Genomic DNA, 27661 nt, shown 5'->3' with positions numbered 1-27661 from the left:
GAAATGGGGGGTTGATGGAACTGCAACTTGCCCCTGGGCAAGGTTGAAGAAACTACCTTTGGGTGTCAAATGCAAATGAAATAGATTTTTTCTTTTCTTTTTTTCTGTCTTTTCCCTCTTGTATAAGAAAATGTTACCAAGTGTTGGAGGTGGGGTACGAATAAACATTACTTGGGGAGAGTGAAATTATATAACATCTACAGAGGAAAATTATCAATATCCATGAAAAATTTTAAGGGACATCTATTTTATTCAGCAGTTGCTCCTCTAGAAATTATTCTGCAGATACATCTGCACATGTGCAAAATGGCCCATGTATAACAATAGCCACTGTAGCTTTGTAATAACAAGATATGAGACAATTTCAGTGGCCATAAATGAGGAGGGATTAATTAAATTATGAGGTTTCTCTAAAATTAATCATGTACAGCTATGGTCCAGAATGTAGCAGATCTAGCAAATATGTAATGATTTCCAAGATACACTGTTGAGTGAAATAAGAGAGGTACCGGATAATGTATGTAAAATGCTTCAAATTAAACTTTAGAAATATTTGTATGTGTGCTTGTATGTACATAGAATATTTCTGGAAAGACACACAAAAAGTTGTTGACTATTGTCTCAAGGGAGGGAAGTAGATGTACTGAATACAATTTACTGCCAGTTTTAAAAGCAAATGTATGAACTATCTAATACTAGTAAAACAAATAACTAATAAAGCAAGTCAAGTACTGGTAGAAGGAAGTTGTTTCTTGAACTTACCACATTCTGTTTTGTAAGAATTCTGCAACTGTCAAAATTGCATTTACAGGAAGAGAAAAAAGAAAACTCCAGGGTAAGTCATTCAGTTAGTCCCTTATCTAAGCCTTAATTTCCTCATTTGTAAAATGGGTATGAGGGTGACTACTTTGCAGGCTTGTTGTCTGGATTAAACATAAAGAATATAAATTATTATACATGCTAGCACGTGCACGCATGCACACACTTCTGGCTCAGGCTTCCAGTTTCCCCAAAGCAGTTCCCAAAGGAAGACCAAACGGGGCTTGAAGCAGGAAGAATTTAGGTATAACCAGGGCATTTTCTCACCAGCACGGGATTTAGCATTAGCAATAAGTCCCATCCCTTTGGATTTCATTCACTAAACAAACATTACATATCAAGTACTGTGCAGGCTGCTTGGATACAGTGATGAGCAAGACAAAACTGTGCTTTAAAAAATATTATGCAGTTTATACATGAATGTGTCTGCATTCAAATGTTATAGAACAGAATTAATGTTTCCCTTTGCTGCTACTCTTTTCCCCAGAGGTAATTGCTGATATCCTCATAAAGTTAGGGGAAATACTTTATGACTTTGTTTGGTGCATGTTGTTTCCCCCCTTAAAATAGCATCACACAGTACATGCTATTCTATAACTGTCTAAAATATCAATATGTCTTGGAGATTTTTGCAAAGAATCAGAAAGATTCTCCCTCATTCTTTTAAACTGCTGTAGGTAACCTATTGTATGGATAAATGTATGATTTAATCATTCCCCTAATGATGGGGAATGATTATTTAGAATAGATTAGAATAGAATGGAATGATTATTCTATTTTTTACTAGTATAAAATGGGCTATTAATGCTTGGTTATATATGTTACAAATGTTTTCTGCCAGCGTGTTGCTTGTATTATTACTTTATATATCGTATTATTTAGCTTACAGAATTTTAAAACTTTGATGGAAGCAAATGTATCATTTTTTAAAAAAGATGTCTTAACAACTTTGTTGTCTTAAGGCCTTTTACACACCCAAGATTATGAACACATTCTCCTACATTTTCTGTTAATGTTTGACATCGACATATTTTGTTCATCTGGACTTTCACTGTGTGTAAAGTTGTGGTAGGCAGTATAATGCCCTTACACCCAAGATGTCCATGTCCTAATTCCTGGAAACTGTGACTATATTAAATTCAAAATGGAATGGAAAAATGGAATGAAGGTTTCAGATGGAATTAAGGTTGGTAATCAACAGACCTTGAGATGATGGTATATTAGTTTCCTATTGTTGCTACAAGTTCTGTTGCTTAAAACAACACACATTTATTCTCTTACAGTTCTGGATGTCAGAAAGCCAACATCAGTTTTTACTGGGCTAAAGTCAAAATGTTTTCAGGGCTGATTTTTTTCTGGAGTCTCTGAATGGAAAGTCCCTTTTCTTGTTTTTTTCATCTTCTAGTGGCCACTTGTATTCCTTGGTTTGGGGCCCCTTTATCTTTGAAGCACATCTCTCTAATCTCTGCTTCTGTCATATCTCCTTCACCTCTCTTTCATGAAATCTCCCTCAATCTCCCTATTATAAGAACACTTGCAAGTATATTTAGAGTTCATCCAGATAATCTAGGATAATCTCCCCATTTCAAAATCCTTAATTTAATTACATATGCAAAAGTCCCTTTTTCCATATATGGTAGCAATCATAGGTTCCAGGAACTCAGGCTTGGATATCTTTGGAGGACATTATTCACTCTGCCATGTGTAGAGAGATTATCCTAGATTATCCAGATGGTCCCAATGTAATTATAATTTATATAAATTGAAGAGAGAGGCATAACAAAGAACCAGAGAGCTAGCAGTGTGAGAAAGACTTAGTCCGATGGTGATGGCTCTGAAGATGAAAAAAGAGGGCAATAAGCCAAGGAATGTGGAAGGCCTCTAGAGAGTGGAAAAGGCAAGAAACAAATTATCCTACAGAGCCTCAGAAAGGAACACAGTCCTGTCAACACATTGATTTTAACCCATTTCAGAGTTTAATTTTAATAACACTTAGCATGAGATTTATCCTCTTAGTAGTTTTTTAAGTGTACAATACAGTATTGTTGACTATAGGATAGATACAGTGTTGTAGCGCAGATCTCTAGAACTTATTCATCTTGCTTAACTGAAACTTTATGCCTGTTGATTAATAATTCACACATCCCCTCTCTCTGGCTCCTGGAAACCACCATTACACATTTTGATTCTATGAACTGGACTATTTTAGATACCTTGTATAAGTGAAATCATGCAATATTTGCCTTTCTGTGACTGGTTTATTTTACTTAGGATAATATCTTCAAGGTTCATCCATGTTGTCACATATTGCAGAGTTTCCTTCTTTTTAAAGGCTAAATAATCCATTGTATGTGTATACCACTATGACTTTATTCATCTGTTGATAGACATTCATGCTTTTTCACGTCTTGGCTATTGTGACTGGTGCTGTAATGGAGTGTAATGAACATGGGAGATTTCTTTGAGATCCTAGTTTCAATTCTTTTGGATAAATACCTAGAACTGGAATTGCTTGGTCATATGGTAGTTCTATTTTTATTTTTATTTTTTGGCTACACTGCACAGCATGCGGGATCTTAGTTGCTCGACCAGGGATCAAACCCATGCCCCCTGCATTGGAAGTGCAGATTCTTAACCACCAGACCACCGGGGAAGTCCCAGTAGTTCTGTTTTTAATCTTTTGGGGAACCTCTATACTGTTAACCATAGTGGCTACACTATTTTTCTTTCCCACCAACAGTGCACAAGGGTTCCAATTTCTCCACATCCTAACCAACACTTGTGGTCTTTTCCTTTTTTTTTTTTTTTTTAAATAATAACCATCTTTACAGGAGTGAGGTGATATTTCATTGTGGCTTTGATTTGATTTGTATTTCCCTGATGGTTATAGACTGTGGAGCATTTTTTTTTTTTTAAGAAGATGTTGGGGGTAGGAGTTTATTAATTAATTTATTTAGTTTTGCTGTGTTGGGTCTTCGTTTCTGTGCGAGGACTTTCTCTAGTTGTGGCAAGCGGGGGCCACTCTTCATCGTGGTGCGCGGGCCTTTCACTGTCGCGGCCTCTCTTGTTGCGGAGCACAGGCTCCAGACGCGCAGGCTCAGTAGTTGTGGCTCACGGGCCTAGTTGCTCCGTGGCATGTGGGATCCTCCCAGACCAGGGCTCGAACCCGTGTCCCCTGCATTAGCAGGCAGATTCTCAACCACTGCGCCACCAGTGAAGCCCTGAAGCATTTTTTCATATACCTGATAGCCATTTATATGTCTGCTTTGGAGAGATGCCTATTCAAGTCCTTAGTTCACTTTAAAATCAGGTTTTGGTTTTTGGCTGTTGAGTTGTAGGACTTCCTTACATATTTTGGATATTAACCCCTTATAAGTTATATAGTTTTCAACTATTTTCTCTGAGTCCATAAATTGCCTTTTCACTCTGTTGTTTCTGTTGCTATAAAGGAGCTTTTTAGTTTGATGTAGTCCCAGTTGACTGTTTTGCTTTTGTTGCCTGGGCTGTTGTTGTCATATACAAAAAAATCATATTCAAGACCAATAAAGCTTTTCCCCAACATTTTCTTCTAGGAGATTTACACTTTCAGAATTCTTCTTTAAATGTTAATCCATTTTGAGTTGATTTCTGTGTATGGTATAAGATAAGGGTATTATTTCATTCTTTAGCATATAGATATTCAGTTTTCCCAACACCATTTGTTGAAGAGATTATCCTTTCCCCATTGTGTATTCTTTGCACTTTTGTCAAAGATCAGTTGACCATGTATGCATATGTTTATTTCTGGGCTCTCTAGTCTGTTCCGTTGGTCCAAATCTCTGTCTTTATGCCAGTACAGTACTGTTTTGACTATTGTAGCTCTGTAATATATTTTGAAATCAGGAAGTGGAGTGCCTCCAGTTTTGCAAGATTGCTTTATCTATTCAGGTTCTTTGGTGTTTCCATATGAGTTTTAGGATTGCTTTTTCTACTTCTGTGAAAAATGCTGTTGGAATTTTGATAGGGGTTACATAGAATCTGTAGATCACTTTGGGTAGTATGGACATTTTAACAATATTAATTCTTCAATCCATGAATATGGATATCTTTCCATTTGTTTGTGTCTTTATCAATGTCTTATAGTTTTCAGTGCATGGGTCTTTCCCATCCTTGTTTAAATTTATTCCTAAATATGCTGTTGTTTTTTATGCTATTATGAATGAGATTGTTTCTTTAATTTTCTTTTCAGATAGTTCAGTGTTAGTATATAGAAATACAACTGATCTTTGTATCCTGCAAATTTACTGAATTTATTAGTTCTAACAGTTTCTTGGTGTAGTCTTTTTTCTATATATAAGATATTGTCATTTGCAAACATGGAAAGTTTTACTTCTTTCTTTCCAATTTGGATGCCTTTTATTTCTTTTTCTTACCTAAATGTTCTAGCTATAATTTCTAGTACTGTGTTAAATAGAAGTAGCAAGAGCAGTTATCCTTGTCTGTTACTAATATTAAAGGAAAAGCTTTCAATTTTTTACCATTTAGTGTGAGGTTAGCTGTGGGCTTGTCATATATGGCTTTTATTATGTTGAGGTAATTTCCTTATATTCCTAGTTTTTTGAAAGTTTTTATCATAAAAGGATATTTGAATTTTGTCAAGTGCTTTTTGTTCATCTATTGAGATGATTGTGTAATTTTTATTCTATATTCTGGTATTGTGGTGTATCACATTTATTGATTTGTATATGTTGAACCAACATCTTTGCATCCCAGGGATAAATCCCACTTGGTCATGATCTACAGTCCTTTTAAAAAAAGCTGTTGAATTTGGTTTGCTAGTATTTTGTTTTTTGGTTTTTTTTGCATTTGTATTCATCTGGGATATTGGCCTGTAGTTTTCTTTTCTTGTAGTGTCTTTTTCTGGCTTTGGTATCAGGATAATGCTGACTTCATAAATGAATTTGGAAGTGTATACTTCTCTTCAAGTTTTTGGAAGAGCTTGAGACAGATTGGCATTAATTCTTTTAAAGTGTTTGGTAGAATTCATTAGTGAAGCCATCTGGTCCTGCGCTTTTCTTCCTTGGGAGATTTTTGATTATTGATTCAACCTTCATACAAGTTATAGGTCTGTTGAGACTTTTTTTTTTTTTTGGCTGTGCCATGCAGGTTGTGGGATCTCAGTTCCCTGACCAGGGACTGATCCCAGGCCACAGCAGTGAAAGCCCAGAATCCTAACCACTAGGCCACCAGGGAACTCCCTAGACTTTGTTTTTCTTTATGATTAGGTCTTGGTAGGTTGTATGTTTCTAGGAATTTATCCATTATTTCTAGATTATCCAGTTCGTTGGTGTATAATTGTTCATACTGGTCACTTATGATCTTTTTAATTTCTGTGGCATTGTTTTTAATGTCTTCTCTTTCATTTTATTTTGTCACCTCTTTTTTTCTTAGTCTTTCTAAGAGTTTGTCAATTTTATTTATCTTTTCAAAATATCAGCTCTTAGTTTCATTGGTTTTTTTCACTTGATTTTCTATTTCACTTACTTATGTTCTGATCTTTCTTATTCCCATCTTTTTTATAACTGTAGGCTTAATTTATTCTTTTTCTAGCTTCTTGGAGTGTAAAGTTAGGTTGTTTGAGATTTTTTTTCTTTTTTAATGAAGCATTTATGACAATAAACTTCCCTCTTAGTACTGCTTTTGTTGAATCTTATATGTTTTGATATGTTGTGTTTTTGTTTATCTCAAGGTATTTTCAAATTTCCTTTTAAATCCAATTGTTGTTCAAGATTATTGTTGTTTAATTTCCACATTTGTTAATTTTTCCAGTTTTTTGTCTACTATTGACTGCTAGTTTCATTCCATTGTGGTCAGAAAAGATATTTGATATAATTCCAATCTTCTTAAATTTGTTAAGACTTGTTTTGTAACCTAAATGTGAGCTATCCTGGAGAATGTTCCATGTGCACTTGAGAAGAATGTGTTCTGCTGCTGTTGGGTGGAATGTTCTATACAGTAAGTCCCCTACATACAAACGAGTTCTGTTCTGAGAGCACATTCGTAAGTCCAATTTGTTTGTAAGTCCAACAAAGTTAGCCTAGGCACCCAACTAATACAATCAGCTATATAGTACTGTACTGTAATAGGTTTATAATACTTTTCACACATATAATGCATAAACAAAAAGTAATGAAGACATTTTTAATCTTACAGTACAGTACCTTGAAAAGTACAGTGTACAGTACAACAGCTGGCATACAGGGGCTGGCGTTGAGTGAACAGGCAAGAAGAGTTACTGACTGGAGGAGGGAGAGGAGGTGGGAGATGGTAGAGCTGAAGGATCAACAACAATAGGAGACAGAGGGCAAGCTGCAGTTTTCACTCACACCTGACGATGGCACAGGTTCTGGTTCCTTGCTGGAATTAATTCTGTCTACCCTCTTGAAAAAATGAACCAGTGCTGTCTGGGTGGTAGCTCTTTTTTTCTCATCATAGATGACATGGTAGCACTGGATTGCATTCTGAATGGCTGCTGCAACCTTCGTGTACTGTTCTATGTTCCGGTCCTATGCCTCAAAAACTAACAGTGCCTCCTCAAATAAAGAAAATCCCCTTGCCGTTTCCTGCATCGTGAATCTCTTCGATTCTTCAGTTACTTCTTCTTTCTCTTGTCTCTCTTCGTCCTTTCTCTGGGCCTCTAGTTCCATCAGGTCTTCATTAGTAATCTCCTCATGTTGCACAGCAAGGAGTTCAATAAAGTCGTCCTCTTGCAGATCTAGCTGAAATAAAGATACTATACTACTGTACTCTGTACAGTACTGTACCGTAAAGTACACAGAAGCACAACTACTTGTAGAGGATGCATGCACGTGACAATGTACGCCAGACAAGTGAACTAATTTACGTGATTGGACATGCGAACACACGTTCCCATCTTCGAAAGTTCACAACTCGAAGGTTTGTATGTAAGGGACTTACTCTGTATGTCTGTTAGGTCCATTTAGTCTATAGTTTTGTTCAAGTCCTCTGTTTCCTTTTTGATCTTCTGTCTGGATGTTCTATCCATTACTGAGAGTGGAGTCTCTTACCATTATTGTCTTGTCTTATATTGTTTATTTCTCCCTTCAAACTATCAATGTTTGCTTTATATATTTAGGTGCTCTGATGTGTGTAATATATATAATTCTTATATCTTGTTGGTAGATTGGCACTTTTATCAGTATAACGTCCTTCTGTTTCTTATGACAATTTTTGACTTATAATCTATTTTGTGTGATATAAGTATAGCCAACCCTGCTCTATTTTGGTTACTATTTCCGTGGAATATCTTTTTCCATCCCTTCACTTTCAACCTGTGTGTCCTTTTTATTTTTTATTTTATTTTATTTTATTTTATTTATTTATTTTTGGCTGTGTTGGATCTTCGTTTCTGTGCGAGGGCTTTCTTCAGTTGCGGCAAGAGGGGGCCACTCTTCATTGCAGTGCGCGAGCCTCTCACTATCGCGGCCTCTCTTGTTGCGGAGCACAGGCTCCAGCCGCGCAGGCTCAGTAGTTGTGGCCCACGGGCCTAGTTGCTCTGCAGCATGTGGGATCTTCCCGGACCAGGGCTCGAACCCGTGTCCCCTGCATTGGCAGGCAGATTCTCAACCACTGCGCCACCAGGGAAGCCCATGTGTGTCCTTTTTAGACAGCATATAGTTGAGTCTTGTTTTTTTAATTCTTTCAGCCACTCTTTGTCTTTTGACTAAAGAGTTTAATATTTTTTCATTTAATGTTAATTACTGACAGAAAAAGATTTACTGTTACCATTGAGTTCATTGTCTTTTTAGGTTTTTTGTTTTTGTTTTGTTTTTTTTGTTTGTTTGCTTTTTCCTCTGAAAGATCCTTTTGTGAATCATGGTGGAATTACCTATACCAGATATTTTAAAGATGTAGAACTTTATAATTGTGAGGTGATTTCAGTGAACAAGAAAAGCTTTCCAAAGTGAACTTAGCCAAAATTGTATTTAATCTTCCTTAAATATAGACACATTTTAGTTATTGGGGAGAAAGTCTGTTGAAATATAACAGGAAGTATTCGGATCCCTCTCTACTCCTCCTCCACCCTGTCCCCTATAGCTTCACATAGCCCAGAATCCATTTACTTTTGTTCCAATAGCCATTATACTTTATATTCTTTTAAAGTGGAAGCTTTGAAGTTGTAGTAAATGTATTGTATCATACTACTCAGTTTGTTCAATTCACTAAGCATTCATAGAGTATTAGGCATCCCTCTAGGTTAGGTACCAGAGAGCAATAGCTTTCAAACATTTTATACCATGAAAAAAACACCCATTTTATACTGTGACTCACAGTAACAAGTATCAGTATGGTTAACATTGTAACCCACCATGTCATTTGTGTGCACCTATACTCATAACTGAAACAAGTGTCATAAAATAACACTTATTGGTATTATGGGAGATATACTTTGATATTTTCTAGTCTCTTCTTTTTCTTTTTAAAAAACTTTTTATTGAAGTATAGTTGATTTACAATGTTGTGTTAATTTCTGCTATACAGCATTGTGACTCAATTATACATATATATATTTTTCATATTTTTTTCCATTTGGTTTAATCACAGGATATTGAATATAGTTCCCTGTGCTGTACAGTAGGACCTTGTTTATCCATCCTTTATATAATAGTTTGCATCTGCTAATCCCAAACTCCCAATACTTCCCTCCCACATCCCCCCTCCCTCTTGGCAACCACAAGTTTGTTCTCTATGTCTGTGAGTCTCTTTCTGTTCCATAGATATGTTCATTTGTGTCCTGTTTTAGATTCCACATATAAGTGATATAATATGGTATTTGTCTTTTTCTGACTTACTTCACTTAGTATGATAATCTCTAGGTCTATTCATGTTGCTGCAGATGGCATTATTTCATTCTTTTTAATGGTTGAGTAATATTCCATTGTGTGTATATATACATATATACACACATATCACATCTTCTTTATCCATTCATCTGTCGATGGACATTTAGGTTGTTTCCATGTCTTGGCTATTGTAAATAGTGCTGCTATGAACATAGTTTCCAGAGGAGGCCCTCCACCGGTGGGTGTTTGAGGTGGTGGAGGCTCTGCAGGAGCATCCTTGGCACCCCAGCCAGATCCTTATTCGCTACATCTGGGAGCTCATCGTCATCTGGGACCTGCAGGGCAGCCGCGTGCTCTGTCATTTCCTCAGCAGCCAGCAACAGGAGAATATCTGCTGGCAGTGGGATGGTCATCTGATAGCTGCCATTCTGACAGCAGCTACTGCCAGTGGCCCATGTCCGGTGATACCCAGCAGCCAGAGCCCCTGCACAGCTGTGTGCCTTTTGGTCCTTTTCCTTGCAAAGCTATTACCAACATCTTCTGGCTGACCACCAAGCAGGGGTTGCCCTTCACCATCTTCAAGGGTGGCATGCTGTGGGCTGGCTATGGGGACTGCCACTGCATCTCGGTGGTCCACAACAGCCAGCAGACAGCCTCTGACTTCCTCTCCTGAGTCGTTGACTTTACTCTTCTCGTTGAGATGGACTGTGCGGCTGCCTTTGATGACCCCTACACTCAGGTGGTGTTGGCTGAAGAGGAGCTGGTGGTGACTGACCTGCAGACGGCCGGTTGGCTGCAGATTTAGCCTCCCTACCTGGTCTCCATGAACTGCTCTGCCATCACCTGCTCCCACCAAGTCTCCAACATCCTCCTGAAGCTGTGGGAGCACATCATCACTGCTGGCAGCTGGCAGAACACACACCTCTCCACCGTGGAGTGGCCCATAACTCACGGGGCATGAGGACAGCATGGTGAGGTTCTGGGATGCCTGTGACATGTGCTTGCTGCTGCTCTACAAACTCAGCACTGTACAGGTGTTCCTCACCAACACAGACCCCAGTGAGAACCGCACTGCCCAGGGCGAGGATGAGTGGTCCCTGCTCTGTAAGGTGGGCTCCGTCGACCCCCACAGTGACGATCCTCAGCTGGGCATCCAGAAGGTTTTCCTCTGCAAATACAGTGGCTACCTGGTTGTGGCCACCACGGCAGGGCAGGTGAGGGTGCTGGAGCTAAATGATGAGGAGGTGGAGCACTCCATGGAACAGGTGGAGGCTGACCTGCTGCAGGACCAGGAAGGCTACCGCTGGAAGGGGCAGGAACGCCTGTGTGCCTGCCCGGGGCCTGTGCGCTTTGAGCCTGGCTTTCAGCCCTTCGTATTGGTGCAGTGCCAGCCCCTGGTTGTGGTCACCTTCTTGGCCCTGCACTCCCAGTGGCACTTCGTGGCCTTCGGCACCAGCCACGGCTTCAGCCTCTTAGACCACCGGCAGTAGCAGCAGGTCTTTGTCAAGTGCACACACCTCAGTGATCAGCTAGCCTTGGAGGGCCCACTGTCCCATGTGAAGTCCCTAAAGACGTCTCTGTGCCAGTCCTTCCACTGGACACTTTGCAGCCGGGTGTCCAAAAGTAGCAGTGGCCCGCTGGCCCTCCAGGAGATGTGCAGGAGGGGAGCACCAGGCAGAGCAGACCCACATGCAGAACATGGAGCTGGCGCCTGTGCAGTGCAAGATGGAGGCCCACTCGGCAGCAGACACCTTCACGGGCTTAGTCCGGACCCTCTACTTCACTGACATCTACCTGAGGGACAACTCTCGCCTCTGCCTCTTGCTGTGGCTGGCACCAATGGTAGTACCGTCTTTGCCTTTGCCTTGCGCGTGACACCCGAGGAGCACAGAATGGATGAGCCGGTGTGAGCGGAGCAGGCCAAGGAGATCCAGCTGATGCCTGGTGGGCATCCTGGTGCTGGACGGACACAGTGTGCCCCTTCTCAAGTCCCTGGAAGTGGCCCATGACCTGTCAAAGAGCCTGGACGTTCAGGGAAGCCACCAGCTGTTCGCTGGGTCAGAAGAACAGTTCAAGGTGTTTCGCGCTGCCCAAGGTCAGTGCCAGGCTGAAGCTGAAGCTAACCACCCTAGAGGGCTTGCGGGTGCAGTGAGTCACTGTGGCCTGCTTCCGCAGCTGTCGAGCTGAGGACTATAGGGAACATCACCTGGCTGTCATCACCAACGTGGGTGATGTCCAGGTGGTCTCACTGCCCCTGCTCAAGCCCCAGGTTCATTATAGCTACTTCTGCTAAGTGGATGTCAGCAGCATTGCTTTCTGCATCTTGACCAAATATGGCCAAGGTTTCTACCTGATCTCACCCTCCAAATTTGAGCACTCCTCTCTCTCCACCAAGTGGCTGGTTGAGCCCCAGTGTCTGGTGGATTCAGCAGAAGCAAAGAACTACAGCTGCCCCCGCAATGGATTGGGCCCTGAGAAGGCCTTGGGTGGAGCCAGGAACTCAGCCAAGGTGATGGAGAGGAGAGGAGGTTGGCCTGAGATGGAGCATGCTCTGCTTAGTGATGAAAGGGTCCTGAAGGAGATCCAGAGCACGCTGGAGCGAGACCAAGGGCACTGTGGCAATTGGCCATTCTTAGCAAGTGGGTTACAGCCTCAGCAATGGGGAGGATGCTCCTGAGTTGCTGTCACTCTATCTCCTTCTGCAGTGGAGTGAGTGGTAGGGGCATCCAGGCTGCATGATAAGCACACACTACTGAGGCCTCTTCCTTGGGGTACCACCCCACCTAGAGAGGCCCAGGGACTGGGCCATGCAGGGGGTAGGGGGACCCCCATTTTCCACCCTGCTGCTGCTCCTGGCCTCGGGAGAGGAGACACCCCAGGTCCTTGGGGCTATCCCTTCCTGGGCCTTGACTATCTTGGTCCTTTTGTCAATGTTGCACAGTTTTTAAACCCCCACTCCCCCCTTTTTGTTAGTCTTTTAATTATTTTGTCTGCCTTTTCCTCTCTTGATGTCTTCCTTTGTGTTTTGTTGTTTTTTTGTATAGCTGTGCTTTGATTCCTCTCTTTCTTCTGTGTAGTTTCTGTAGGTCCTTCCTTCCTTCCTTCCTTCCTTCCTTCATTGGGTCTTCTTTGCTGTGTGTGGGCTTTCTCTAGTTGTGGTGAGCAGTGGCTGCTCTTCATTGTGGTGCATGGGCTTCTCATTGAGGTGGCTTCTCCTGTTGCAGAACATGGAGTCTAGGCGTGTGGGCTTCAGTAGTTGTGGCTCGCAGGCTGTAGAGGACAGGCTCAGTAGTTGAGGCGCAGGGGCTTAGTTGCTCTGTGGCGTGTGGGATTTTCTCAGACCAGGGCTCGAACCCGTGTCCCCTATATTGGCATGAGGATTTTTAACCCCTGTGCCACCAGGGAAGTCTGTATTTTTCTTTTTTATTGTGGTAAAATATACATAATGTGATATCTACCATCCTAACCATTTTTAAGTACAGTTCAGTGGTGTTAAATACATTCACATAACTTTTTCATCTTGTAAAACTGAAACTCTATAACCATTAAACAATGACTCCCCATTCTCCTCTCCCCTCAACCCCTGGCAAGCACCTTTCTACTTTCTGTCTGTATAATATTGACTGCTCTAAGTACCTCATATAAATGGAATCATACAGTATTTATCTTTTTGTGACTGGCTTATTTCACTTGGCATAATGTCCTGAAGGTTCACCCATATTATAGTATATTGCAGCATTTCCTTCAAGACTGAATAATGTTCCATTGTATGTATATATGACATTTTGCTTATTCATCTATCCATGGACACGTGGGTTGCTTTCACATTTTAGCTATTGTGAATAATGGTGCTATGAACATGGGTGTACAGATACCTCTTTGAGACCCTACTTTCCATTCTTTTGGGTATATACTCAGAAGTGAAATTGTTGAATCATATGGTATTTCTATTTTTAATTTTTTTAGGAACTGCCATGCAATTTTCCACAGCCACTGTGCCAATTTACATTCTTTTTTTTTTTTTTTTTTTTTTTGCGGTACGCGGGCCTCTCACCGTTGTGGCCTCTCCCGTTGCGGAGCACAGGCCCCGGACGCGCAGCCTCAGCAGCCATGGCTCACGGGCCCAGCCGCTCCGTGGCATGTGGGATCCTCCCGGACCGGGGCACGAACCCGTGTCCCCTGCATCGGCAGGTGGACTCTCAACCACTGCACCACCAGGGAAGTCCCCCAATTTACATTCTTATCGGTAGTGCATAAGGGTTCCAATTTTTCCACATCCTCACTGACACTTGTTTTCTGTTTTTTGACAGTAGCAATCCTAATGGGTGTAAGGCTGTAGGTATTTTTTTACATGGTTACGTTGAGGCTTACATACAATATCTTAGAACTGTAACAGTCTGTTTTCAGACTGATAACAACTTAAGTTCAACCACCTACAAAACCTCTACATTTTAAGTCCCCCACACACTTTATATTATTGTTGTCACATTTTACATCTGTTCATATTTGTATCTTTTTTTTTTTTTTTTTTTTTACGGTACGCGGGCCTCTCACTGCTGTGGCCTCTCCCGTTGCGGAGCACAGGCTCCGGACGCGCAGGCTCAGCGGCCATGGCTCACGGGCTTAGCTGCTCCGCGGCATGTGGGATCTTCGCGGACTGGGGCATGAACTCGTGTCCCCTGCATCGGCAGGCAGATTCATAACCACTGCGCCACCAGGGAAGCCCCCCATATTTGTATCTTTTAACATATTTTAAAATTATAGGTTTTTTTTCTTTAACTTTTATACTAGAATTAAAAGTGACTTACTCATCATGATTAAAATATTAGAGTATTCAGTATTTGTCTACATGTTTACCTTTTTTTTTAAAACATCTTTATTGGGGTATAATTGCTTTACAATGGTGTGTTAGTTTCTGCTTTATAACAAAGTGAATCAGTTATACATATACATATGTTCCCATATGTCTTCCCTCTTGCGTCTCCCTCCCTCCCACCCTCCCTATCCCACCCCTCCAGGCTGTCACAAAGCACCGAGCCAATATCCCTGTGCCATGCTGCTGCTTCCCACTAGCTATCTACCTTACGTTTGGTAGTGTATATATGTCCATGACTCTCTCTCGCCCTGTCACAGCTCACCCTTCCCCCTCCCCATATCCTCAAGTCTGTTCTCCAGTAGGTCTGCGTCTTTATTCCTGTCTTACCCCTAGGTTCTTCATGACATTTTTTTCCCTTAAATTCCATATATATGTATTAGCATACGGTATTTGTCTTTTTCTTTCTGACTTACTTCACTCTGTATGACAGACTCTAGGTCTATCCACCTCATTACAAATAGCTCAATTTCGTTTCTTTTTATGGCTGAGTAATATTCCATTGTATATATGTGCCACATCTTCTTTATCCATTCATCCGATGATGGGCACTTAGGTTGTTTCCATCTCCGGGCTATTGTAAATAGAGCTGCAATGAACATTTTGGTATATGACTCTTTTTGAATTTTGGTTTTCTCAGGGTATATGCCCAGTAGTGGGATTGCTGGGTCATATGGTAGTTCTATTTGTAGTTTTTTAAGGAACCTCCATACTGTTCTCCATAGTGGCTGAACCAATTCACATTCCCACCAACAGTGCAAGAGTGTTCCCTTTTCTCCACACCCTCTCCAGTATTTATTGTTTCTAGATTTTTTGATGATGGCCATTCTGACTGGTGTGAGATGAAATCTCATTGTAGTTTTGATTTGCATTTCTCTAATAATTAATGATGTTGAGCATTCTTTCATGTGTTTGTTGGCAGTCTGTATATCTTCTTTGGAGAAATGTCTATTTAGGTCTTCTGCCCATTTTTGGATTGGGTTGTTTGTTTTTTTGTTATTGAGCTACATGAGCTGCTTGTAAATTTTGGAGATTAATCCTTTGTCAGTTGCTTCATTTGCAAATATTTTCTCCCATTCTGAGGGTTGTCTTTTGGTCTTGTTTATGGTTTCCTTTGCTGTGCAAAAGCTTTGAAGTTTCATTAGGTCCCATTTGTTTATTTTTGTTTTTATTTCCATTACTCTAGGAGGTGGGTCAGAAAGAATCTTGCTGTGATTTATGTCATAGAGTGTTCTGCCTATGGTTTCCTCTAAGAGTTTGATAGTTTCTGGCCTTACATTTAGGTCTTTAATCCATTTTGAGCTTATTTTTGTGTATGGTGTTAGGGAGTGATCTAATCTCATACTTTTACATGTACCTGTCCAGTTTTCCCAGCACCACTTATTGAAGAGGCTGTCCTTTCTCCACTGTACATTCCTGCCACCTTTATCAAAGATAAGGTGTCCATATGTGCGTGGGTTTATCTCTGGGCTTTCTATCCTGTTCCATTGATCTATCTTTGTGTTTTTGTGCCAGTACCATACTGTCTTGATTACTGTAGCTTTGTAGTATACATGTTTACCTTTAAACAACAAATTTCATATTACTAGCAAAGGCACCATCTTGACTCTCCTCCAGGTGGCTAGATTCTGTTGGACCTGCCAGAGCGCCAACAAGAGCAAGAGAGAAGCCAGTCCTTTAACGAGCCCCATCAGAAAAGCTGGGGAGGGTGAAATAGGTAAAGGGGATTAACTGAATGGTGATGGAGGGAAACTAAATTTTTGGTAGTAAGCATGCTGTAGTGTATACAGAATTAGAAATATGTTGTACACATGAAACTTATATAATGTTATAAATCAACGTTACCTCAACGAAATAAATTTTAAAATATATCAGTCCATCAATTATAGAAAACGTAATAGAGCAATGCAAGTTGTTAATAATAGGGGGAACTGTGTGTGTGTGGCAGGAAATAGGAGGAAGCATATGAGAACTTGGTAATTTTAACTTTTTTTTCATGAACTTAAAACAGTTCTAAAAAATAGTCTATAATTTAAAAAATATTTTAAATTATGATCATCTACTACTTTTGTAATCAGCAAAGAATCAGCAAGAAAAGAATACATATTGTTTTTTTGAAGGAGTCAGTATTATGTGTGTTTGGAATTTAGGAATGTGTAAATAGGGAGCTCTGGGAGACCACCTTTAGTCATGTACATAGGGAACTAAGAAATGCCAGTTTCTGAAGAGAGAGACTACATCATTTATGTTTAGTAATCAAAGGTGAATGGCCATGTGGCTCAGAGAAAGAGAGAGAGCCTGAGAGAATGGCTGCTTTTGTTGATGGCTTTCTTTTTCCTAGTTTTTGTATCCTTTTAATTAACTTCACTTTTTGCCTAATCTCTAAAACATCACCCTGCCCCTGAAAATGTCTTTTTTTGAGAATCTTCCCAAAGGGACAAGAAAGCCAGCTTAGTCATCCCCAGCATCTGTAAAATGGAGGCATGAGTTTTATATACTCAGTCATTGTAATAAAACTCCACCATCACTTAAATAGCTGCGGGATCTGCTCCCGCTGAAGTTGATCTATAGTAAAAATGAGGAAGAGTGCCCTGTCTTTAAGGCAACTACAATCTGGTAGGGGAGACAAGGCATGAATTCTTGAGAAGTCTATGCAGGCAACAAGTCACCATCTATAACCAACTGACAGCTGTGTACTACATGCTGAGTAACTGACATAGATGACAGTGCTACATACTTCGAGGAAGGAAATAGCACTGTTTTGAGTCATGGTGACAGTACTGAATATGAGGGAGAGCTGTAATCACTAAAACTAAATTTATGAGTAAATGATTCTACGCAGCAAACTACACAGAAACATCCACTGCATTTGTCGATTATTGTTTTAATTAATTCTTAGTGAGAAACTGAAACCAACATCAATCTGTCTACAAGTAACTTAGGTATTTTAACATATTCACTAAGTTCTTGTTCTTTTTTTTTTAATTGTGAAGCCTAACATACATACAGCAAAATGCATAAAATATAAACATTCAGTGTCACAAATAATTACAGAGTAAACACCTGTATTCCAACCAACTAGGTCAAGAAATAGGCTATTTTAAGTTCCACAAGTCTCCAGAATGTCTTTTCTTGATCACAAGCTCTCCCTTTTCCCTAAATGTAACCTCTGTATTGACCTTTGTAATAGTTACTTCCTTGTTTTTCTTTATGGTTTTCCACCTATATATTCATCCCTAAAAATGTTGTTTTATTTCTCCTATTTTTATCTTTATATATATATATATATATATATATAGAATCATGCTATATGTATTTTTTGTTTTTTCTTTTGCCCAACATTATGGTTTTTTTGAGATGCATCATGCTGTTTTCACTCTTCAATAGTGTTCCATTGTATGGATATACTAAAATTTATCCTTGCAGAGTCAAGATAGACTAATAGGAGGATGTGGAATTCGCGTCTCCGCACAACTAGGGCACCTGCCAGGCACCAGTGGGGGACCATGGACGCCAAGGGGACGGGAGGAACCCCCAGTTACCGGCTTGCGGGATCTTGGTTTGCAGGCTGGAGGTTGGGCCCGAGCTCCTGTGGTGGGAACTCCGAGTCCAAACTGCTGGACTAACAGAGAACCTCAGACACCAGGGAATATTAATAGGAGTGAGGCATCCCGGAGCTTCTCATCTCAGTACCAAGACCCGACTCTATCCAACTGCCTGCAAACTCCAGTGCTGGACGTCTCAGGCCAAACAACCAGTAAGACAGGAATACAGCACCACCAATCAAAAAAAAACAAACAAAAGAAATGACAAAAAAATGTGTTACAGGTAAAAACCTACAAGATCAAATAAATGAAGACAAAATGGGCAACCTACCTGAAAAAGAATTCAGAGTAATGATAGTAAAGATGATCCAAAATCTCGGAAACAGAATGGAGAAAACACAAGAAACATTTAACAAGGATCTAGAAGAACTACAGAGCAAATAAACAGTGATGACCAACACAGTTACTGAAGTTAAAAATACTCCAGAAGGAATCAATAGCAGAATAACTGAGGCAGAAGAACAAGTAAGTGACCTGGAAGGTAAAATAGTGGAAATAACTACCACAGAGCAGAATAAAGAAAATGAATGAAAAGAATTGAGGACAGTCTCAGACACATCTGGGACAACGTTTAATGCACCAATGTTCGAATTATAGGGGTTCCAGAAGGAGAGAAAAAGAAAGGGTCTGGGAAAATATTTGAAGAGATTATAGTCGAAAACTTCCCTAATATAGGAAAGGAAATAGTCAAGTCCAGGAAGCACAGAGAGTACCATACAGGGTAAACCCAAAGAGAAACACATCAAGACACATATTAATCAAATTAATAAAAATTAAATACAAAGAAAAATATTAAAAACAGCACGGGAAAAGCAACAAATAACATGCAAGGGAATCCCCATAAGGTTAACAGGTGATCTTTTAGCAGAAACTCTGCAAGCCAGAAGGGAGTGACAGGACATATATAAAGTGATGAAAGGGAAAAACTTACAACCAAGATTACCAAGCAAGGATCTCATTCAGATTCGATGGAGAAAATAAAACCTTTACAGATAAGCAAAAGTTAAGAGAATTCAGCACCACCAAAACAGCTTTTCAACAAATGCTAAAGGAACTTCTCTAGGCAGGAAACACAAGAGAAGGAAGAGACCTACAGAAACCCAAAACAATTAAGAAAATGGTAATAGGAACATACATATCAGTAATTACCTTAAATGTAAATGGATTAAATGCTCCAACCAAAAGACATAGACGGGCCAAATGGATACAAAAACAAGACCCGTATATATGCTGTCTACAAGAGACCCACTTCAGACCTAGGGACACATACAGACTGAAAGTGAGGGGATGGAAAAAGATATCCTATGCAAATGAAAATCAAAAGAAAGCTGGAGTAGCAATTCTCATATCAGACAAAATAGACTTTAAAATAAAGACTATTACAAGAGACAAAGAAGAACACTACCTAATGATCAAGGGATCTATCCAAGAAGAAGATATAACAGTTATAAATATTTATGCACCCAACATAGGAGCACCTCAATACATAAGGCAAATGCTAACAGCCATAAAAGGGGAAATTGACAGTAACACAATCATAGTAGGGGACTTTAACACACCACTTTCACCAATGGACAGATCATCCGAAATGAAAGTAAATAAGGAAACACAAGCTTTAAATGATACATTAAACAAGATGGACTTAATTGATATTTATAGGACATTCCATCCAAAAACAACAGAATACACTTTCTTCTCAAGTGCTCATGGAACATTCTCCAGGATAGACCATATCTTGGGTCACAAATCAAGCCTTGGTAAATTTAAGAAAATTGAATCATATCAAGTATGTTTTCCGACCACAGCGCTATGAGACTAGATATCAGTTACAGGAAAAAAACTGTAAAAAATACAAACACATGGAGGCTAAACAATACACTACTAAATAACCAAGAGATCACTGAAGAAATCAAAGAGGAAATTTAAAAATACCTAGAAACAAATGGCAATGAAAACACAATGACCCAAATCCTATGGGATGCAGCAAAAGCAGTTCTAAGAGGGAAGATTATAGCAATACAATCCTACCTCAAGAAACAAGAATAATCTCAAATAAACAACCTAACCTTACACCTAAAGCAGTTAGAGAAAGAAGAATTAAAAAAACTCCAAACTTAAAAGAAGGAAAGAAATCATAAAGATCAGATCAGAAATAAATGAAAAAGAAATGAAGAAAACAATAGCAAAGATCAATAAAACTAAAAGCTGGTTCTTTGAGAAGATAAACAAAATTGATAAAACATTAGCCAGACTCATCAAGAAGAAAAGGAGAAGACTGAAATCAACAGAATTAGAAATGAAAAAGGAGAAGTAACAACTGACACTGCAGAAATACAAAGGATCATGAGACATTACTACAAGCAACCATATGCCAATAAAATGGACAACCTGGAAGAAATGGACAAATTCTTAGAAATGCACAGCCTTCCAAGACTGAACAAGGAAGAAATAGAAAATATAAACAGACTGATCACAAGCACTGAAATTGAAACTGTGATTAAAAACCTTACAACAACAACAACAACCAAAAAAACCTTCCAACAAACAAAAGCCCAGGACCAGATGGCTTCACAGGCAAATTCTATCAAACATTTAGAGAAGAGCTAACACCTATCCTTCTCAAACTCTTCCAAAATATAGCAGAGGGAGGAACACTCCCAAACTCATTCTACGAGGCCATCATCACCCTGATACCAAAACCAGACAAAAATGTCACAGAGAAAGAAAACTACTGATGAACATAAATGCAAAAATCCTCAACAAAATACTAGCAAACAGAATCCAACAGCACATTAAAAGGGTCATACACCCTGATCAAGTGGGGTTTATCCCACGAATGCAAGGATTCTTCAATGTACGCAAATCAATCAATGTGATAAACCATATTAACAAATTGAAGGAGAAAAAACATATGATAAGCTCAATAGATGCAGAAAAAGCTTTTGACAAAATTCAATGCCCATTTATGATAAAAACTCTCCAGAAGGTAGGCATAGAGGGAACCTACCTCAACATAATAAAGGCCATATATGACACACCCATAGCCAACATTGTTCTCAGTGGTGAAAAACAGAAACCATTTCCTCTAAGATCAGGAACAAGACAAGGTTTCCCACTCTCACCACTATTATTCAACATAGTTTTGGAAGTTTTAGCCACAGCAATCAGAGAATAAAAAGAAATAAAAGGAATCCAAAAAGGAAAAGAAGAAGTAAAGCTGTCACTGTTTGCAGATGACATGATACTATACATAGAGAAACCTAAAGATGCTACCAGAAAACTACTAGAGCTAGTTAATGAATGTGGTAAAGTAGCAGGATACAAAATTAATGCACAGAAATCTCTTGCATTCCTATACACTAATGATGAAACATCTGAAAGAGAAATTAAGGAAACACTCCCATTTACCATTGCAACAAAATGAATAAAATACCTAGGAATAAACCTACCTAAGGAGACAGAAGACCTGTTTGCAGAAAACTATAAGACACTGGTGAAAGAAATTAAAGATGATACAAACAGATAGAGAGATATACCCTGTTCTTGAATTGGAAGAATCAACATTGTGAAAATGACGATACTACCCAAGGCAATCTACAGATTCAGTGCAATCCCTATCAAACTACCAATGGCATTTTTCACACAACTAGAAGAAAAAATTGTACAATTTGTATGGAGACACAAAAGACCCTGAATTGCCAAAGCAATCTTCAGAAAGAAGAACTGAGCTGGAGAAATCAGGCTCCCGGACTTCAGACTATACTGCAAAAGCTACAAAACAGTATGGTACTGGCACAGAAACAGAAATATAGATCAATGGAACAGGATAGAAAGCCCAGAGGTAAACCCATATACCTATGGTCAACTAATCTATGACAAAGGAGGCAAGGATATACACTGGAGAAAAGAGACTCTCTTCAATAAATGGTGCTGGGAAAACTGGACAGCTACATGTAAAAGAATGAAATTAGAACACTCCCTATCACCGTACACAAAAATAAACTCAAAATGGATTAAAGACCTAAATGTAAGGCCAGCACTATAAAACTCTTAGAGGAAAACATAGATAGAACACTCTATGACATAAATCACAGCACAATCCTTTTTGACCCACTTTGTAGAGAAACGGAAATAAAAACAAAAATAAACAAATGGGACCTAATGAAACTTAAAAACTTTTGCACTGCAAATGAAACCATAAACAAGACAAAAAGACAACCTTCAGAATGAGAGAAGATATTTGCAAACAAAGCAACTGACAAAGGATTAATCTCCAAAATATACAAGCAGCTCATGCAGCTCAATATCAAACAACACAATGCAAAAATGGGCGGAAGAGCTAAACAGACATTTCTCCAAAGAAGATATACAGATCGCCAACAAACACGTGAAAAGATGAATGCAAATGAAAACTACAGTGAGGTGTCACCTCACACTGGTCAGAATGGCCATCATCAAAAAAATCTACAAACAGTAAATGCTGGAGAGGGTGTGGAGAAAAGGGAACACTCTTGCACTGTTGGTGGGAATGTAAATTGATACAGCTACTATGGAGAACAGTATGGAGGTTCCTTAAAAAATAAAAATAGAACTACCATATGATCCAGCAATCCCACTACTGGGTGTATACCCTGAGAAAACCACAATTCAAAAAGAGTCATGTACCACAATGTTCATTGCAGTACTCTTTACAATAGCCAGGACATGGAAGCAACCTAAGTGTCCTTCGACAGATGAATGGATAAAGAAGATGTGGAACATATATACAATGGAATATTACTCAGCCATAAGAAGAAATGAAATGGAGTTATTTGTAGTGAGTTGGATGGACCTAGAGTCTGTCATACAGAGTGAAGTAAGTCAGAAAGAGAAAAACAATTACCATATGGTAACACATATATATGGAATCTAAAAATCAAAAAAAGGTTCTGATGAACCTAGGAGCAGGACAGGAATAAAGACGCAGACATAGAAAATGGACTTGAGGACACAGGGAAGGGGAGGTGTAAGCTGGGACAAAGTGAGAGAGTACCATTGACATATATATAGTACCAAATGTAAAATAGCTAGTGGGAAGCAGCTGCATAGCACAGGGAGATCAGCTCGGTGCTTGGTGACCACCTAGAGGGGTGGGATAAGGAGGGTGGGAGGGAGATGCAATAGGGAGAGGATATGGGGATATACGTATGCATATAGCTGATTCACTTTGTTATACAGCAGAAACTAACACAACATTGTAAAGCAATTATATTCCAATAAAGATGTTAAAAAATAAATATTTAAACAAAAATTTATCCTTTTGTTGATGTGCATTTGAGGTTTTCTTCAGTTTTGGACTTTACACCCATTGTTGCTAGAAGACATTCTTGTAAACATATCCTGGAACACGAGTACCCAAGTTTATAATATCTGAAGTCTTTGTGATTCTCTTTCTGTGTCTCTAGTTTCTGACTATTACATAGAATCTTTCTTTATCTCTGTACTTACTTATCTTTGTAAACTGATTATACTCCTTGAAAATCATTTGTAAAAATAATTTGAGTTCTGGTATTAAGGTGCTTGCCTCCAAGGAAGGCTATATTTATTTTTCCAGGCAACATTGGACAGTTTAATACAGAACTAATTTAAACCAAATTTCTGGCTTCAGTTCCATGGCCATTTCAGGCAATGTGACCCTAGGTTGCAAATCTCTGGATAGGCCAGTTTACTTCTAGTTCCTCTGTACCTTGAAACCTTGTAACCTCTTGAGTACTCTAAACTGGAGAAACATGGAGAAAGTCTCGTGTTAGACACTGAAACTTGAGGAGGTCTTGCCTTTTATTTCTAGTCCCCTAATTTTGCAGGGGCATTAAGACAACCATGAATTTTCTCTGATCAGCAAGTGTCCTCAGGACAAAACAAGCTTTTGTGGTTGCTTATCTCTCTGGGTTCCTACTTTCCCATTAGTCTTTGTCCGGTAATTCCCTACTAGCTTTTTAGCTCTCCAATGCGTTTTAAATGGTTTTAAATCTTTTAATTCAGACTCCTTAGCTGCTTTCTTGTAGGAGCATTACTTCAAGTTACCCAGCTCACACTCTCTGGAAACAAAAGTTCCTGGCTAAGTCATTATGAGGTAATTCTAGAACCTGCTACAGAGAATAGGGTAAAACTGGATTTGGCTTTCTGCAATCTTGGCATGTAGTACACAACTTTACTAGCCAATGTTCTTGCCTTTTATTAGATTCCGGTCTTATTCTGCCCATATTGGTCTGCAGACATACCCCAAATCCTTCTAGCTGGAAAAGCATTGTCTTGACCTCTAACAGCATGTTCTGTATTTCTTTCTCTTAGAGTTGCCATTGCATGTTAATTCTCCTCATTCTTTTCTAAAAAGCCAGACTTTAGACGGGACCAGAGACCAAAACCTTGCTACACAAATGTCTGTGTCTTTAACCATCTTTTTCTTGGTTTTTAATCAGTTAAATATTAGTGTTTTCTGGCTCTCTAACATATCTATGATCATCCTTCACTTTAATAACAGAAAATTTTGACTATTTCTGTATGAAGACAGTGCCTGGTGAGGCAATTTCTCATTCTTTAGTTTGCATACAAACATCTTTGCTTTCTCTCAGTTCTCTTAAAACTTAAAAACGTCTAGTTGTTCTTGAAAAATTCTAGAGATCAATATGGTCTGTTACCAGTTACTTTACAGTTTTTCATTGTGTAGTAGAAACATATAGGGCTGGGGAGGAAAACTACAGAGGTAAAGTGCCATGTTCACCATATCGTAAAAAGAGTACATACTATCAGCATGACTTATCACTGTTGATGATGACCCTGAACACCTTGCTGAGGTAGTGCTTGTCAGGTATTTTTCCACCACTCTTTTATTTCCCCTTTCCACACTGTGCTTTTCGGAAAAGAGTCACCATGCACGGCCCACACTTAAAGAGTGGGGAGTCATGCTTCATCCCCTTTAGGGTGGAAAAGCTGCATACATTATTTGGAATTCTTCTGTATGGAAAATTGTCTCTTCTCCCCCATTTATTTGTTTATTCAGATTAGTATAAACTCATGGGTATTTATTTTAGAGCCTGGATTATAATCCAATGTTACTTTATTTTATTGCTCAAATGGTTTCATATTTGACCATTGGGAGCTTTTTTCAGTTGGCTGTTTCAGTTTAAGTCCCTTTGACATAACTCCATCTTTTGGGTTTGTTGGTGTCAGCATATCTTTACATTTTGACACTACAAGATACTCCAGGCTCATCTTGCATATTTCCTGCTCTAGTTCCAGAACTAGCATTTTTTCCCAAAGAGCAGTGGTTCCTTTTATTGGAGAATGGTATTATAAACCAAGAATTGGATACAGATGTGCTCATTGTTCCTGGGGTATTGTTGCTTCTAGACCTTCTCAGCTGACAGTGCAAGGAAATATATGTGTATATTAATCCATGTATATGTACATATCTATAAGTCTTTTTGTATGTAATCATTTGTATCTACATTAAGCTTAATGCAATTTCATATTAATGTCTCCAAATGTAACCTGTTATCACAAAGAGCATTCTAGCTTCCTTCCCTTACTTATCTGTAAACTCCCACTCCAACAGTGAGAAATCTGCCTTGCACCATCCCTAATATACTGTAATTTACTTAATTGTTCAAATGCAGTAATCTGTATAGAGTATTAGAGTTGTTAGCCTTAATGTCTGTGGAAAACAAGAGTCTGGCCCTTATGGACAGTTTCTTTTGCCTTTTGTCTTATAGACTCCACTCATTTCTGGAAGTTAATTAGGTCAGCAGTTCCCCCATTCCCTACGGTAAGGTAATTTCATATATTTGTAAATCAGTTATTTTGTCACATTCTGCACTTTTTCCTGGAATTTCCTGATCTCCTAAATGATCTTTTTAAACTGCATACATTAAGGTTCACTCTTTGTATCGTAAAATTCTGTTGTTTTAAAAAATGCAGTGTCATGCATACACAATTACAGTATCATACAGAATAATTTTACTGCTCGAAAAAAATCCCCTGTGCTTCACCTATTCCACCCTTCTGTCCTTTTCCTGAATCCCTGGCAGACACTGATCTTCTTACCATCACTATAGTTTTTCTTTTTCCAGGATGTCATATGCTTGGAATCACACACTATGTAGGATTTTCAAAGTAACTTACTTCACTTAGCAACTTACATTTAAGATTCATGCATGTCTTTTTGAGGCTTGATAGCTCACTTCTTTTTTTTTTTAATCACTGAGTGATATTCTATTGTCTGGATGTACCACAGTTTCTTTTTCTTTCTTTTTTTTTTTTTTTTGCGGTATGCGGGCCTCTCACTGTTGTGGCCTCACCCATTGTGGAGCACAGGCTCCGGACGCGCAGGCTCAGCAGCCATGGCTCACGGGCCTAGCCACTCCGCAGCATGTGGGATCTTCCCGGACTGGGGCACGAACCCGCATCCCCTGCATCGGCAGGCGGACTCTCAACCACTGCGCCACCAGGGAAGCCCCACAGTTTCTTTATTCACCTATTGTAGGACATCTTGGTTGCTTCCAGTTTTGCTGAATATGAATAAATCTGCTATAAATATTTGTATGTTTTCAGATCAGTTGAGTAAATACTTAGGAGAATGATTACTGGATTGTATGGTAATACTATGTTTAGCTTTATAAGAAGAATTGCCCAGCTGTCTTCCAAAGTGGTTGTACCATTTTGCAGTCCCACCAGCGTGAATAAGTCCTGTTCTCCACATCCTTGCTAGCAGTTGGTATTCTCAGATGTTTTGGATTTTGTTTTGTTTTTTGGTATATTAGCCATTCTGATATGTAGTAACATCTCACTGTTGTTTTAATTTTCAATTCTTATTGATAAATTATGTTGAGAATCTTTTCATATGTTTATTTGCCATACGTATATATCCTTTAGAGAGGTGTCTCTTCAGAACTTTTGCACATTTTTTATTGGGCTGTTTTCTTATTGCTAAGTTTTAAGAGTCCTTTGTGTATTTTGGATACCAGTCTTTCATTGTTATGTGTTTTGCATATATTTTTGCCTGGTCTGTAGCTTGTGTTTTTATTCTCTTACCAGTGTCTTTTGCAGAGCAGAAGCTTTTAATTTCAGTGAAGTCCAACTTACCTTATTTTTCTTTTCATGGATCAAGCTTTTGAGGTTCTATGTAAAAAACCCAAGGTCAACTAGGTTTTCTCCTGTATTTTAGAAATTTTATAGTTTTGTATTTTACATTTGGGTCTATGGTAAACTTTGAATTAATTTTTGTGGAAGGTGTTAAGTCTTTGTCTAGGTTTATTTTTTTGCATGTGGATGTCCAACTGTCCCCGCGACATGTGTTGAAGAGACTGTCCTTTTTCCATTGAATTGCCTCTGGAGCTAATATTTTAAAAATAGGCACAGGTATCCATTCTGGTGAGGATGGATTTTGGGTCTATAAATATAGGAATATAGAAAGATTCTCAAAACTTATTAAGAGAGGAAAAAGGAAATTGCATAATAGTACATAATATTCCATTAATCTTTAA

General features: G+C 39.1%; 1 long non-coding RNA gene and 1 pseudogene across 1 annotated transcript in view; both read left to right on the top strand.

The window, feature by feature from the left end:
* LOC137227903 (uncharacterized) overlaps positions 1-27661 on the top strand; it is an 85422-nt gene that overhangs the window by 1851 nt on the left and 55910 nt on the right. The gene's annotated exons all lie outside the window — the stretch shown is intronic.
* Positions 7658-12382, top strand: LOC137228273 (LLGL scribble cell polarity complex component 2 pseudogene; annotated as a pseudogene).

The sequence above is a fragment of the Pseudorca crassidens genome, chromosome 7 (assembly GCF_039906515.1).
Source record: "Pseudorca crassidens isolate mPseCra1 chromosome 7, mPseCra1.hap1, whole genome shotgun sequence".
NCBI classification, from domain to species: domain Eukaryota; kingdom Metazoa; phylum Chordata; class Mammalia; order Artiodactyla; family Delphinidae; genus Pseudorca; species Pseudorca crassidens.
This window is presented reverse-complemented; position numbering and strand designations above follow the sequence as displayed.